At 42.2% G+C, this 13,862-nt stretch overlaps 1 protein-coding gene and 1 long non-coding RNA gene across 6 annotated transcripts in view; one reads left to right on the forward strand and one right to left on the reverse strand.

Annotated features, from left to right (window-relative positions):
* Window positions 1-13,862, forward strand: part of GALNTL6 (polypeptide N-acetylgalactosaminyltransferase like 6) — a 901,649-nt gene that overhangs the window by 783,982 nt on the left and 103,805 nt on the right. The window lies entirely within an intron of this gene.
* Window positions 11,447-13,862, reverse strand: part of LOC122465705 — a 167,727-nt gene continuing 165,311 nt past the window's right edge. For both annotated transcript variants that reach the window (XR_006290725.1, XR_006290724.1), the window contains exon 5: window positions 11,447-11,568. This is a non-coding gene — a long non-coding RNA (uncharacterized LOC122465705). The remainder of the gene's footprint in view (window positions 11,569-13,862) is intronic.

The following is a 13,862-nucleotide window of genomic DNA, read 5'->3' on the forward strand; positions in this document are numbered from 1 at the left end:
GAGCCCACATCCTGCTGTGACTCAGGTCCAAGTCCTGTCTTTTTGCAGTGTGAATACAGGTCAAGCCACTGATCCGAGTCAGAAGGTCTCCATAGCACAGTATGGCTGCATTAGCATGGCTGTGAGACCTAGGTCTACCAATTGTAAACCTAGGTTTACAATGTAGTGTGGACACTCAAGCACAGGTCTAGTGTGTAGTGTATACATCCCCGTGACAGGTGGGATTTTTGAGGCTATAGTTATAGTGGCTGTGAGATAACTGCACATTTCAGAGGCATTGTAATGCAAGAGTCAAAGACCAGGTGCCTCAAGCATCCGATGAAGTGGGTATTCACCCACGAAAGCTTATGCTCAAGTACATCTGTTAGTCTATAAGGTGCCACAGGGCTCTTTGCTGCTTTTACAGATCCAGATTAACACTGCTACCCCTCTGATAATTATCAAGAAAGCTCCCAACATTCACTGCAGTGCATTATTTCATTTACAAAATGCTACCATTGTCTTTTTTGAGTGACAAAGAAGAGTAAGGCTAAACAGAGTTTGCCAGTAGCTGTTCCATAAATTGTAAGGGCTGTGATCTTTATTAGTCAATCAGATTGCTCTTTCAGTTCTGCCCATTTCCAAAAATACCCAGACCCAATGTGGAAACTGCGTATGGCTCTATACATATAAGGAAAATACAGTATAATCATTCCTTCAAGTGAGTGATTTTGGAGATCAGTATCTTTGGTGTTTTTTCATTGTCTGATTGTTGTAACTGTTACTTCCAATGTTGGCAAGGCGTTGTTTGTTTTTAATTACCAAAGTTAATTAGCCACCAATAGAGCTAGCAAATAATGAGCAGAGCACATCACCCACCTTTCTCTTGGCTCCACACAGCAGAAAATTTAGCTGATTTTGAAGACCAACTCAAGACTTTTTTGTGCAAGTGCATATAGCAATTTTGTTTTCCTGTGAGTACAAACACATGGGGATGTGTAGTAAATTAGGGTCTGTAGGGTCAATGACAAACCAGCAATAGAGGGAGAGAACAGAAGACTCAGAAGATTTTAACAGTCGCCTACATTCTTCCACTTGAACCATTTAGAATATATAAAAAGCCATTTAGCAGCTTTACAGGGTACCCAAAGAAAAGGTTAAAAAAGCTGGAAAGCAGGACAAAATGCAGGCAATGTTGTTGTTTTTTTTGGGGGGGGGGGGGAGATATTAAGTATGCAGAATTCTGTGATGATTATCTCTGAGAATAACAGATTTCAGTGGTAGAGCTGTTTGAAGTGCATTTGAGTATGTTTTACATGACATTTTAAAGCAAATTCAGGGGAGGAAGAATGGTCTTTTGTCTTCAAGAGCTTGTCCACACAGGAAAGTTTTACCAGTTATACTGGTATCGTTATACCACTATAATCCCCCATAAGAATGCTTTAATTCCAGTATAAAAGTGTCCTTTTTTTGGTTACGCTTAAACCCCTTCTTAAGCCACAAGCTGAACCAAAAAAATATACCAGAATAAGAGCATCCTTATGGGGGATTATACCGGGTTAACTGCATTGGCTTAAATTCACACCTTAGCTTGTATCTTTAGAACTTTCCCATATAGACAAACCCTGAGTTTGTTACATAGGGATAATAATATTTAGCTACCACACAGGTCTATTGGGAGGCTTAATTAATGTTTGTGAAGTGATTTGAGATTCCCAGTTGAAGGTGCTATAAATGCAATATATTATTGTTACAATAGCTGCTTTTTTATATTCATCCCAATATTAACATTTTCCTAGATTAATGGACCATTGTGATCATCTTGATGGTATTGGGTAACATTTTCAAAATCACCTAAGTCTTTTCAAAACCTAGCTTCCATTTGCAGTCAATATCAGGCTTCTAAGTGAATTATGCGCTTCTGAAAATTTTACCCATTTCCCCTAATGGCACAGAGAAAACCAGAAACTTGTTATCAGTACGGTGCTGGGGACAGTGGTGTCATATATCCTATAATGCTGTCATTCCTCTGTTAATCACAATTCTGTAAATTAATAGGATACTGATCACACATTTAAGAAATTTGACAGTACAAGGTCCAGTTTTTTCAAAACTACTTTTTTCCCCCTATTTAACTTGGCACTATTTGAAGTTCATTAATATTTTTCTGAATATGAAAGTTTCTTTAAAAATACCAGGGTAAAGCTGAGATACTTGACTAGTATATAAGAATGGCTGTGCCCGGTAAGATGATTGATTGGCTTCAGTTGTAGACAAATCCCATCTGTCTCATCTAATGATTATTATGATTATTAGATAATTATTGTTAAGAAATCTAACCTCATAGTTAGATAATATGTACAAATGTTGAAGTATGGCAAAGACCACCAAAAAGCTGCTTCCTGGAGAAATTGCTGGACTTCTATCTCCATCTACTGGTAAAAGGAATAATGTCTCAATTCAAATGCTACTTTTAAAAAATCCAAGCACAGTGCAAGGAGAGATTTTAAGTGCAAATCATCTCTAGATAGGGTATTCAGTGGGACTTTATTCAGACTGATTAAGCCAATGACCTTAAATTAATTGATCTATACTGACTAGTCATGGCTTAATACAGAAAAAGGTATAAATATGCTAATGCAGAAACATGGATGTTGCTATTTAGAGTCAGACTGGGAATCTTGTCAGCAGGAATGCACTGACATGTCAGAGAACCAGATTTAGAGGATGTCTCAAAAGGCTTCTTTGTATATTGGTCAGTGGAACTTAGCAACGTCACAAAGGTGACATAATTAAGATAATAGTTATGCTATGAGTTCAGGGGACTGGACTAGATAACCTCTTGAGGTTCCTTCCAGTTCTATGATTCTATGATCATTAGGATCCAGGAGAATGATGAAAAACATCTACTCTAACAAAATGTCCAGCCAGACGATCCATAGAATCATACTGATGTTGGTTTCCAATGGGGACAAAAGGAAGGTAGGCAAGATATCCTGATTGCTCTGTAGCAATTAAATGTATTACATATCACTGTAGTGCTGTATGTATCTGATATGTTACCCATGATAGTGGGCTATACTTGCTGAAATATAAGTGTAGTATATACAGTGTGAGTCAAGATATTCAGCACCATGCCTTTGAAATGTTGTTTTAGAAGCTTAAAAATAACATTTCTTCTGCTATGATTGTGTCCATTTCCATTCAGCAAACATCGATTTTTTTTTCCTTCTGTTTCTAATGAAGCTTGAAATTAACACAGCTTTTTGTTTGCTTCCTTGTTTACAACAACATTGATAATATTAGCACAGCTGTGGGAATAGCATTTATCTAGCTGCAGGATGGAAGCTCAAACTATTTTTAGGTAGGTCCAATATAACCAAATGTTTTTGTTTTCTAAACTATTTGAAACTTTCTGAAGTATCTAACCTTTCATTCCAATGCCTTGCAGCACTACATTTAGAAGGATATTTAGAATTCAGAGCATATTCTCCATACAAATGTTTAAGAAAGAGCAAACTTTGAGCTTAAACTAGTTGATCGTTCTCATTTAACCTCATAGATGTTAAGGGCAGAAAGGACCACTGTGATCATCCTAGTCTGACCTCCTGCACATTGCAGGCCACAGAACCTCAACCACTTCTGAGACAGACCCCTAGCCTCTGGCTGAGTTACTGAAGTCCTCAAATCATGGTTTAAAGACTTCATGTTACAGAGAATTCACCATTTAGTAGAGATGTTGTACTATTAAGAAATGTACGTAAACAAATCCTAAAATGTGCTTTGTAAATATAACACAGTCATCATTCTGAAGACAGTTAGGGAGAGTAATACTGGTGAAAATGATTTTGATATTGAAACCATGCTATGAGATTTCTGACCTCATTGTCAATTTGATATACGTTTAAGTAAACAAAGTAAATTTTAAGTAAACTTTAGTGTTATCTAGAAGGTCAAAATCCATTTGTATTAAATAGTAAATTCATCTCCCTCAGTCTATTATTTGTATTGTCTCCAGGTATTGATTTCTTGCACCGCAGTAATGTGCCAGATAGATAGATAATTGATTTATACTTCTGACTTAAAGTAGAGGATAAGAGAGAGAGTGGGATTTGGGGTGTCTTTTGTCTGTTTTTCCAACATGGATAATTAATCCTAATAACTTATTCTTTTAGAGATACTTTTGTTGGGACAGAGAAAGGAAGAGTGAATCTATGGCTGTGAACCACAGCTTGAGCTGTGACAGCTCATCACTGTGACGTAGCAGTATTTGTGACTGACGGTTTGGCCAAAGTGGTTGGCCAAAAGAGAACATCAGGGGAATTTCATGACAAGTTTCTTTTCTGCACGTTTGATTTTTCCATATGCTTAAATTATTCATTATTGCTGCTGCTGCTAAATCAAAGAATCTCCAGGGATGATAATTAGCCAAACAGCTAAAATCAGGAAGAAAGAAATTTCCCAATTATCTATTAATTATTTTGTGAATACTTGGAACTGTTGTTTAAAATGTCAGTATAGAAAGCTGTAAGGCAGGATTAGAGAAACTCCAGCGGTAAAAGTCATTGAAGTTAATGACAAAATTCCCATTGACTTCAGCTGGACAAAGATTTCACCCAACAGATATAAGAACAGGGAGGCATAGACTAAACAGTAGCACTTGTGTGTCTCACATCTCATTCTGAAGGTACTTCAGTTTCTCACTTCTGTGAATTAGCTAAATTCTTCAGTTATTTTTTCAGTTATTCTTCAGTATTTTTTCTACATATCATTGTTGGTTGGAATTGGAGTTGAATATCCTCAGTCTTTTCCTGTGAGGTCTGAATTAAGGATTATATGTCCTGGTGCCTGGTTGCTCTTTGTTGGTACAATAGCTGCAACCAGTTGAGTAGGAGTGGGGAGCAGAAGAGAGAGGTGACATGATCTATATACTAACCTATCAGTAGCCCCCTCAGTGTGCTGTACAACATGTTCCTGGTCTTCATCAACTCTTTTTATTTTTTAACGTTGTTATAACCCAGCTTTATACACTTTCAGGTGTATAGTTTTTCAGCATTGTGAGTATGATTGCATCAATAAAGTTAGGACGGAGATTCTGGAATTGGAAATTGATCCAGTGTTGGGCTAATTATTGGATGTGCAGGCCCTTTAATACTTGTGGGGGAGTTCTTCTCAGCTAGCTCTATTCTATTCCAGATTTGCTCCTTAAAAGTACCACTGGGACAGGGAATGTGGTCATTGAAGGGGGGAGAAGTGGTCTTAGGGAGTGGTCTGGAGTTTTTAAAGAAGACACCATTCCACGTTTAGTGTCCAGGGTCTGAGCTCTGTGAAGTGAGTGGGCTGGAACTCCCTTCTTCCCTCAGCAGTGAGGGACAAGGCTGACTCAGAGTAGTTTCCAGTTGGTCTCTTTCTGACATCCAGGAGACCACAGGTTTTCTGGGAAATACTGTCCTCTCTCGTGGTCATATTATAGCCCTAGCCTTTTGCAAGACATGTTGGAAGGTCAGGGAATATATAAAATCTTCCTCCTCCACAGCTGAGAGAGACCTGGAAGAAAGCAGAGTTTGCTGATGGTCTCTCCTCAAACATAGCAAGTAAACCTTCTTTCTTTGATTATTCTGTAATACTTTTGTTTTTGTAATGGTTTTGTGGATCATAGCTATGATGAGCATCTGAGCCAAACTCTGAGAGAACATGGACATGCTTCGCTGCAATTTTTCCTCTCAATTGAAATAAATCCCTTAGCAAGGAAATTTTTTTGTTTATTAATTCTATGGGCATGTCTTTTTGTTTTTGTTTGTTTGTTTGACTTCTCACAAGGAACTTTTGATTGTGGTCTTATTTAAAACTTTTTCTTTCCTTCACATACATTAGTGAATGTATTATTCCTTTGGAAGTAGGGAAATATTATTATCTGTATTTTAGGTGTGAAACTGAGGCACAGAGTAAGTAACTTGCCCAGTGTGATTCAGGAAGTGCTTGGCAGAGCTAGTAATGGAGCCCATAAGCCCCAGCCCAGAGCTATAACCACAAAAGCGTCCTCCCTTCCTAGGCAGTGGATTTGGGCAGTTATGGCTTCTGCTGTATCTCCCAACATCACCTCTGGGGCCTGGAGGAAGGAAATTTCTCCCTTCAGATAAGGAATTGAAAGTACTGCGGCCGTTCATGTTGTGATTATGGAACTAGCAGTACCAGATAAACACTGGGCCTTCAACATACTATCCTTCTGCTGTTTGCTGCCATTTGTGTTTCAGTTAGGTATGCCATCATGGTATTTGTTATGAAGCATCTCAGATAAAACTTCCTAATGCATAATACAATAGTGTGCTAAATTCTAATGCAAGTGAAAACACATGGCAGAGGCCAACTTCCACTCCCATTTAAAATGCCACCTCCCAAGCCTCCTTGCCCCAATCCTTTCCAGCAACGATATTTCTAGAGTATATATTCTGAACTCACTTTGTTAATTATTCAGTGCACTACAGTAAGTTGCCTCTTTGACACATGAAATGTTAAGTATAAGCATCTCCCAAAATATTTTCTGCCAGTTAGCTGTAAGTAGAGTTAGGCAAATAACATAAAAATGTCCCAAACATTTGGATTGAACTTTTAAAGGGAAAACACTCCAGCCTCCTCTTTTGTGTTCACTTTTAGTGATGTCGAAGCCGTTTAATTTTATTGCCCAAATATTTATGGAAATCCTATTTCAAATGTGCTTGCATGGGCATTCTCAGAAAGCACATTTTAAATGTATGCATGTCAATGTTCACACTGGAATGCGTTCCTGCTTAGTGGCACTGGAAAAAATTTTAATAGTAGGGGTGCTGAAAGCCATCCCTCTTACCCCTGTCCACGCCCCCCGCCCCGAGCTGGGGCCGGGAGCAGAGCCGTGTCTCCAGGAGCGGCGGACCCGGACAGGGGTAAGGAGGCCAAGGCTGGGGCCACAGTTGGGGTGGGTGCAGGACCAGCACCCCCCGCATCCCTTCTTCTCGCACCTATGTGCATGCTCATCCAGTCGGGGAGCAGAAACAGTTCTGTGCCATGTGACTTACTTGATCAATGACAAGCCACACAACTCACATTTTGAATATAACTTATTAGTCCATAGAGACAAATTTTAAAATAATATTAATTGAATAATTCTGAAATAACAAAGACACTCAGATGTACTTGGTTTGACAAACATATTAAACATTATGAATTGCACACATGGTTCTTTTTATACTTTACATGCTTTGGCACTCATCTTGCAATTCGCCACCTTTGAGCACATTTCTGCAGGGGTGCAGGACCTCTTTGAAGTCAGTGGGGCTCTCCAGTGCACCCTCATGCAGTGAATTGTAGGATCCTGGCTCTTTGTTAATATTGGGCTAATATAATTCATGGTTATAGCACCCCTGCAAATCATAGAATCATAGAATATCAGGGTTGGAAGGGACCTCAGGAGGTCATCTAGTCCAACCCCCTGCTCAAAGCAGGACCAATCCCCAATTAAATCATCCCAGCCAGGGCTTTGTCAAGCCTGACCTTAAAAACTTCTAAGGAAGGAGATTCTACCACCTCCCTAGGTAACGCATTCCAGTGTTTCACCACCCTCCTAGTGAAAAAGTTTTTCCTAATATCAAACCTAAACCTCCCGCACTGCAACTTGAGACCATTACTCCTTGTCCTGTCCTCTTCTACCACTGAGAATAGTCTAGAACCATCCTCTCTGGAACCACCTCTCAGGTAGTTGAAAGCAGCTATCAAATCCCCCCTCATTCTTCTCTTCTGCAGACTAAACAATCCCAGTTCCCTCAGCCTCTCCTCATAAGTCATGTGTTCCAGACCCCTAATCATTTTTGTTGCCCTTCGCTGGACTCTCTCCAATTTATCCACATCCTTCTTGTAGTGTGGGGCCCAAAACTGGACACAGTACTCCAGATGAGGCCTCACCAATGTCGAATAGAGGGGAACGATCACGTCCCTCGATCTGCTCGCTATGCCCCTACTTATACATCCCAAAATGCCATTGGCCTTCTTGGCAACAAGGGCACACTGCTGACTCATATCCAGCTTCTCGTCCACTGTAACGCCTAGGTCCTTTTCCTCAGAACTGCTGCTGAGCCATTCGGTCCCTAGTCTGTAGCTGTGCATTGGGTTCTTCCGTCCTAAGTGCAGGACCCTGCACTTATCCTTATTGAACCTCATCAGATTTATTTTGGCCCAATCCTCCAATTTGTCTAGGTCCTTCTGTATCCTATCCCTGCCCTCCAGCGTATCTACCACTCCCCCACTTAGTACCATCCGCAAATTTGCTGAGAGTGCAATCCACACCATCCTCCAGATCATTTATGAAGATATTGAACAAAACCGGCCCTAGGACCGACCCCTGGGGCACTCCACTTGACACCGGCTGCCAACTAGACATGGAGCCATTGATCACTACCCGTTGAGCCCGACAATCTAGCCAACTTTCTACCCACCTTATAGTGCATTCATCCAGCCCATACTTCTTTAACTTGCTGACAAGAATACTGTGGGAGACCGTGTCAAAAGCTTTGCTAAAGTCAAGAAACAATACATCCACTGCTTTCCCTTCATCCACAGAACCAGTAATCTCATCATAGAAGGTGATTAGATTAGTCAGGCATGACCTACCCTTGGTGAATCCATGCTGACTGTTCCTGATCACTTTCCTCTCATGTAAGTGCTTCAGGATTGATTCCTTGAGGACCTGCTCCACGATTTTTCCGGGGACTGAGGTGAGGCTGACTGGCCTGTAGTTCCCAGGATCCTCCTTCTTCCCTTTTTTAAAGATTGGCACTACATTAGCCTTTTTCCAGTCATCTGGGACTTCCCCCGTTCACCACGAGTTTTCAAAGATAATGGCCAATGGCTCTGCAATCACATCCGCCAATTCCTTTAGCACTCTCGGATGCAACTCGTCCGGCCCCATGGACTTGTGTACGTCCAGCTTTTCTAAATAGTCCCTAACCACCTCTTTCTCCACAGAGGGCTGGCCATCTACTCCCCATGTTGTGATGCCCAGCGCAGCAGTCTGGGAGCTGTCCTTGTTAGTGAAGACAGAGGCAAAAAAAGCATTGAGGACATTAGCTTTTTCCACATCCTCTGTCACTAGGTTGCCTCCCTCATTCAGTAAGGGGCCCACACTTTCCTTGGCTTTCTTCTTGTTGCCAACATACCCGAAGAAACCCTTCTTGTTACTCTTGACATCTCTTGCTAGCTGCAGCTCCAGGTGCGATTTGGCCGTCCTGATTTCATTCCTACATGCCCGAGCAATATTTTTATACTCTTCCCTGGTCATATGTCCAACCTTCCACTTCTTGTAAGCTTCTTTTTTATGTTTAAGATCCACTAGGATTTCACCGTTAAGCCAAGCTGGTCGCCTGCCATATTTACTATTCTTTTGACTCATCGGGATGGTTTGTCCCTGTAACCTCAACAGGGATTCCTTGAAATACAGCCAGCTCTCCTGGACTCCTTTCCCCTTCATGTTAGTCCCCCAGGGGATCCTACCCATCCGTTCCCTGAGGGAGTCGAAGTCTGCTTTCCTGAAGTCCAGGGTCCGTATCCTGCTGCTTACCTTTCTTCCCTTTCAGGAAAGATCCCTTTCAGGATCTTGAACTCAACCAACTCATGGTCACTGCCTCCCAGATTCCCGTCCACTTTTGCTTCCCCCACTAATTCTTCCCTGTTTGTGAGCAGCAGGTCAAGAAAAGCTCCCCCCTAGTTGGCTCGTCTAGCACTTGCACCAGGAAATTGTCCCCTAGCTTTCCAAAAACTTCCTGGATTGTCTATGCACCGCTGTAGTGCTCTCCCAGCAGATATCAGGAAAATTAAAGTCACCCATGAGAACCAGGGCGTGCGATCTAGTAGCTTCTGCGAGTTGCTGGAAGAAAGCCTCATCCACCTCATCCCCCTGGTCCGGTGGTCTATAGCAGACTCCCACCACTACATCACTCTTGTTGCTCACACTTCTAAACTTAATCCAGAGACACTCAGGTTTTGCTGCAGTTTCGTACCGGAGCTCTGAGCAGTCATACTGCTCCCTTACATACAGTGCTACTCCCCCACCTTTTCTGCCCTGCCTGTCCTTCCTGAACAGTTTATAACCGTCCATGACAGTACTCCAGTCATGTGAGTTATCCCACCAAGTCTCTGTTATTCCAATCACGTCATAATTCCTTGACATCACCAGGACCTCCAGTTCTCCCTGCTTGTTTCCAAGGCTTTGTGCATTCGTATATAAGCACTTGAGATAACCTGCTGATCGCCCCTCATTCTCAGTATGAGGCAGGAGCCCTCCCCTCACAGACGTTCCTGCCTGTGCTTCCTCCCGGTATCCCGCTTTCCCACTTACCTCAGGGCTTTGGTCTCCTTCCCCCGGTGAACCTAGTTTAAAGCCCTCCTCACTAGGTTAGCCAGCCTGCTCGCAAAGATGCTCTTCCCTCTCTTCGTAGGATGGAGCCCGTCTCTGCCCAGCACTCCTCCTTCATGGAATACCATCCCATGGTCAAAGAATCCAAAGCCTTCTCTCCGACACCACCTGCGTAGCCATTCGTTGACTTCCACGATTCGACGGTCCCTGCCCCGGCCTTTTCCTTCCACGGGGAGGATGGACGAGAACACCACTTGCGCCTCAAACTCCTTTATCCTTCTTCCCAGAGCCACGTACTCCGCAGTGATCCGCTCAAGGTCATTCTTGGCAGTATCATTGGTGCCCACGTGGAGAAGCAGGAAGGGGTAGCGATCCGATGGCTTGATGAGTCTCGGCAGTCTCTCCGTCACATCGCGAATCTTAGCCCCTGGCAAGCAGCAGACTTCTCGGTTTTCCCGGTCAGGGCGGCAGATAGATGACTCAGTCCCCCGGAGGAGAGAGTCCCCGACCACCACCACCCGCCTCCTTCTCTTGGGAGTGGTGGTCGTGGAACCCCCCATATCAGGACAGTGCATCTCATGCCTTCCAACCAGCGGAGTCTCCTTCTGCTTTCTCCCCCCAGACATATCATCTGGACCACTCTCCGCAAAGGTACCTGTGGAGAGAACGTGAAAGCGGTTAGTTACCTGTGTCCGCGTTGCTGGAACCCGGACATTCCCCCTTCTTCTTCTGGAGGTCACATGTTGCCAAGCTTCTTCACTGGCCTCTTGGCTCCGCTGTGCAACCTGCTCTAAATCTTTAGAGCTTTGTGCCCGTAGAAGCATATCCTGACTTTTGTCCAGAAAATCCTCAGTTTCTCGTATGCAACGCAGGGTTGTTATCTGTTGCTCCAGACCTTCAATCTTCTCTTCCAATATGGAGACCAGCTTGCACTTTGTACAGACAAGTCGCTTCTGTCCTGTGGAAGAAAGACAAACATGGCACATCCAGTGCAGGTCACAGCAGCTGAACCCCCCGCCCCTTCCATATCACCTTCCTACTATGAGCTTCCTCGGAGAAGTTGGCAAGATGTAAGCCTCACTGGGCTCACTCCAGGCGAACTCCCAGGCAAACTCCTGCTGTGTGCTGCTCTGCTGTTCCCCGCTGCTCAGCTGGTTCGCCGCCGCTCAGCTAGTTCCCGAAGCTCTGGCTATTTCAGCCAGGCTTCCCTGAAACAAACAAACAGACAGCCCCAATGCCCGCCCCCTGCAGGCTACCAGCCAATCAGGCACTCGCTCAGGCTCTCACACTGCCCTCCCAGCAAACACACACTCGGATACTTACTCAGCAAACACTCAGCAAAATAAGTATACGACCCCACATTTGCACAGAAACACATAACTTTTGGCACTATGTTGCAACCCCAGCATATTACTTTTCCAACACTAATTAAAATGTGGCAGACATGGGAAGCTCACCTTGACCATAATAATTAAAGCTTTTGATTGAAAAATCTATCAAAGTAATACTTCAGTCTCCCCTCATTTTCCCATAACCAAAAAAACTGCACACTATAATCAAGCCTTAAAGCACATAATTGAGATTTCATTAAAAATAATCATCTTCTGTACAGAAGGTCAGAATAATGCCACAAGAACACCAGGCATCATCCCTGTTACTTACATTTATTATTACTTGCATAAAAGTTAAATGATCTACTGCAAATATTCTTATACTGTATCTCAACATTCACTACCTGTATAAACTACTGTAGAATCAAACTGTGACTGTCAGGAGGGCAGTTGTACTGTGCCTTCTAGCCTGCCTTGACCTCACAATCCCAGAGTCTCTAATAAAGGCAGATACTGAGTTACTGCAGTGGTGTATTATGTATGTGTTCTTACTAATTCTTTCATGCTTTACGTCATTAAAAGAAAATCCATTTGCTGCTGAAATACTCCCTTGTTATGAAGACTTTATGGCCATTAAAAAAACCCCTGAAGTAACTATAATACCTCTGTAAATCTCAGCCAATTGGTCTCTTGTACAATATACATAAGAAAACAGAGTATGAATTAATTCATCTTTTTAAAATTTAGTGGCAGAGATTTTGGATGGATTTTTGGTATAACTCTTCTATTGACTTATTCATTTCCTGAGTGAAATGGTTTCTTGGATTAGTGTAATTTTCTCCAGAACTAATATGTAATTAATTGGATTAATTAAAACTGAGCTGGGGGGGAGAGACCTTTTTTAAAAGGTTGTGTGCCTGTGTCCTTGCTTTCAATTTCATGTACTTTTACTGTTTGTAATATCAACAAATGGCTGAGCGCAAGTCAAGGTGAAAGTGGTCCACTTTAACCCATTAAGTGTAACATATATTATGTCAGTCCTTAATTTACAGAGATGTGGCCTCTAACTTTTAGTTCCAAGCAACTATACTATAATCTGAACATTTAGTTATTTTTAAATCTCTGCATTGTCTTATCCTTGCCCACTTCACAGACCCAGTCTCTCTTCCTCCATTCCTCTAGTACTCAATTCCTCTCTATCCCTGGTAGGATCAAAAGCCTGCCCTTCTGAAACTATTCCCTTCTTGATCAGCCTACCTGTGCTTCTCTGCCTCATTGACTCCCTTTCTGTCCAAATCTCCTCTTAAAATGCTTTCTTCCTTTCCTTTGCCTCCCAATTCCTCTCTCACTCTATTTTTGGCCTTATAACTGAAAGTTTTAACTGTATTAATTTTTGTGAGTTGTTTTTTTTTTAATAATTCCAGTGCCAAAGTGTCTGGGAAAGAAATCTGAAGTTGGATAAGGAAATATCTCTCTTTGAAGTGAAATGTCCTGGAGTCTTCTGGTGAAAATTGTTTTTGGTTTGATCAAGTAGTGATCCTTTGAAAATCACATTTTTTGCAGGTACAGCATATTGATTTTTAACACTCTGTAGCAGTGTTTTGAACAAAGATAGGCTGTGCATGTGTACATTCCTAACTTAGTAGTGCAGTGAAAATATGTAGTGAACATGCACAGGGAATGAAGTGGGATTCAACAGAAGTCCTTGCCTAGTTTATAGACCTGATCCAAAGTCCACTGAAGAGAATGTAAAGACTTGCATTGACTTCAGTGGGCTTTGGACAGGTCCTTACTGCACTTCTCATAAGGTACACAGTAAATGCTGCAGGATTCTACATTCACTGTGGTCTATTGTAAGGTGATCATTGAATTATTTGGTATGATTTCAGGAAATCTTTGTGTTGGAGGTAATCTAGATTGAATCATGTTTCCTTCCTGTTTCATCCAGTACAGAGCATCAGAGAACCTTGGTGATCTGCAAGGGCAGTGAGAGGAAGGAAGTATATAGGAGCTAATGTGTTAATGGTAGCAGCCAATGGAAGTTCATAATGTTTCATCAGCTCTTCCACTCGTTTGCCTCTGGGGGTGGATAAGATTTTAATTTTAGGTGCTCTGATATTTGGCAGCTTTCGTTGAACTTTCAAGGATGAACAGTGGCAGTTGAGCATTCT

The sequence above is a fragment of the Chelonia mydas genome, chromosome 4 (genome assembly GCF_015237465.2).
Source record: "Chelonia mydas isolate rCheMyd1 chromosome 4, rCheMyd1.pri.v2, whole genome shotgun sequence".
In the NCBI taxonomy this organism is placed as follows: Eukaryota; Metazoa; Chordata; order Testudines; family Cheloniidae; genus Chelonia; species Chelonia mydas.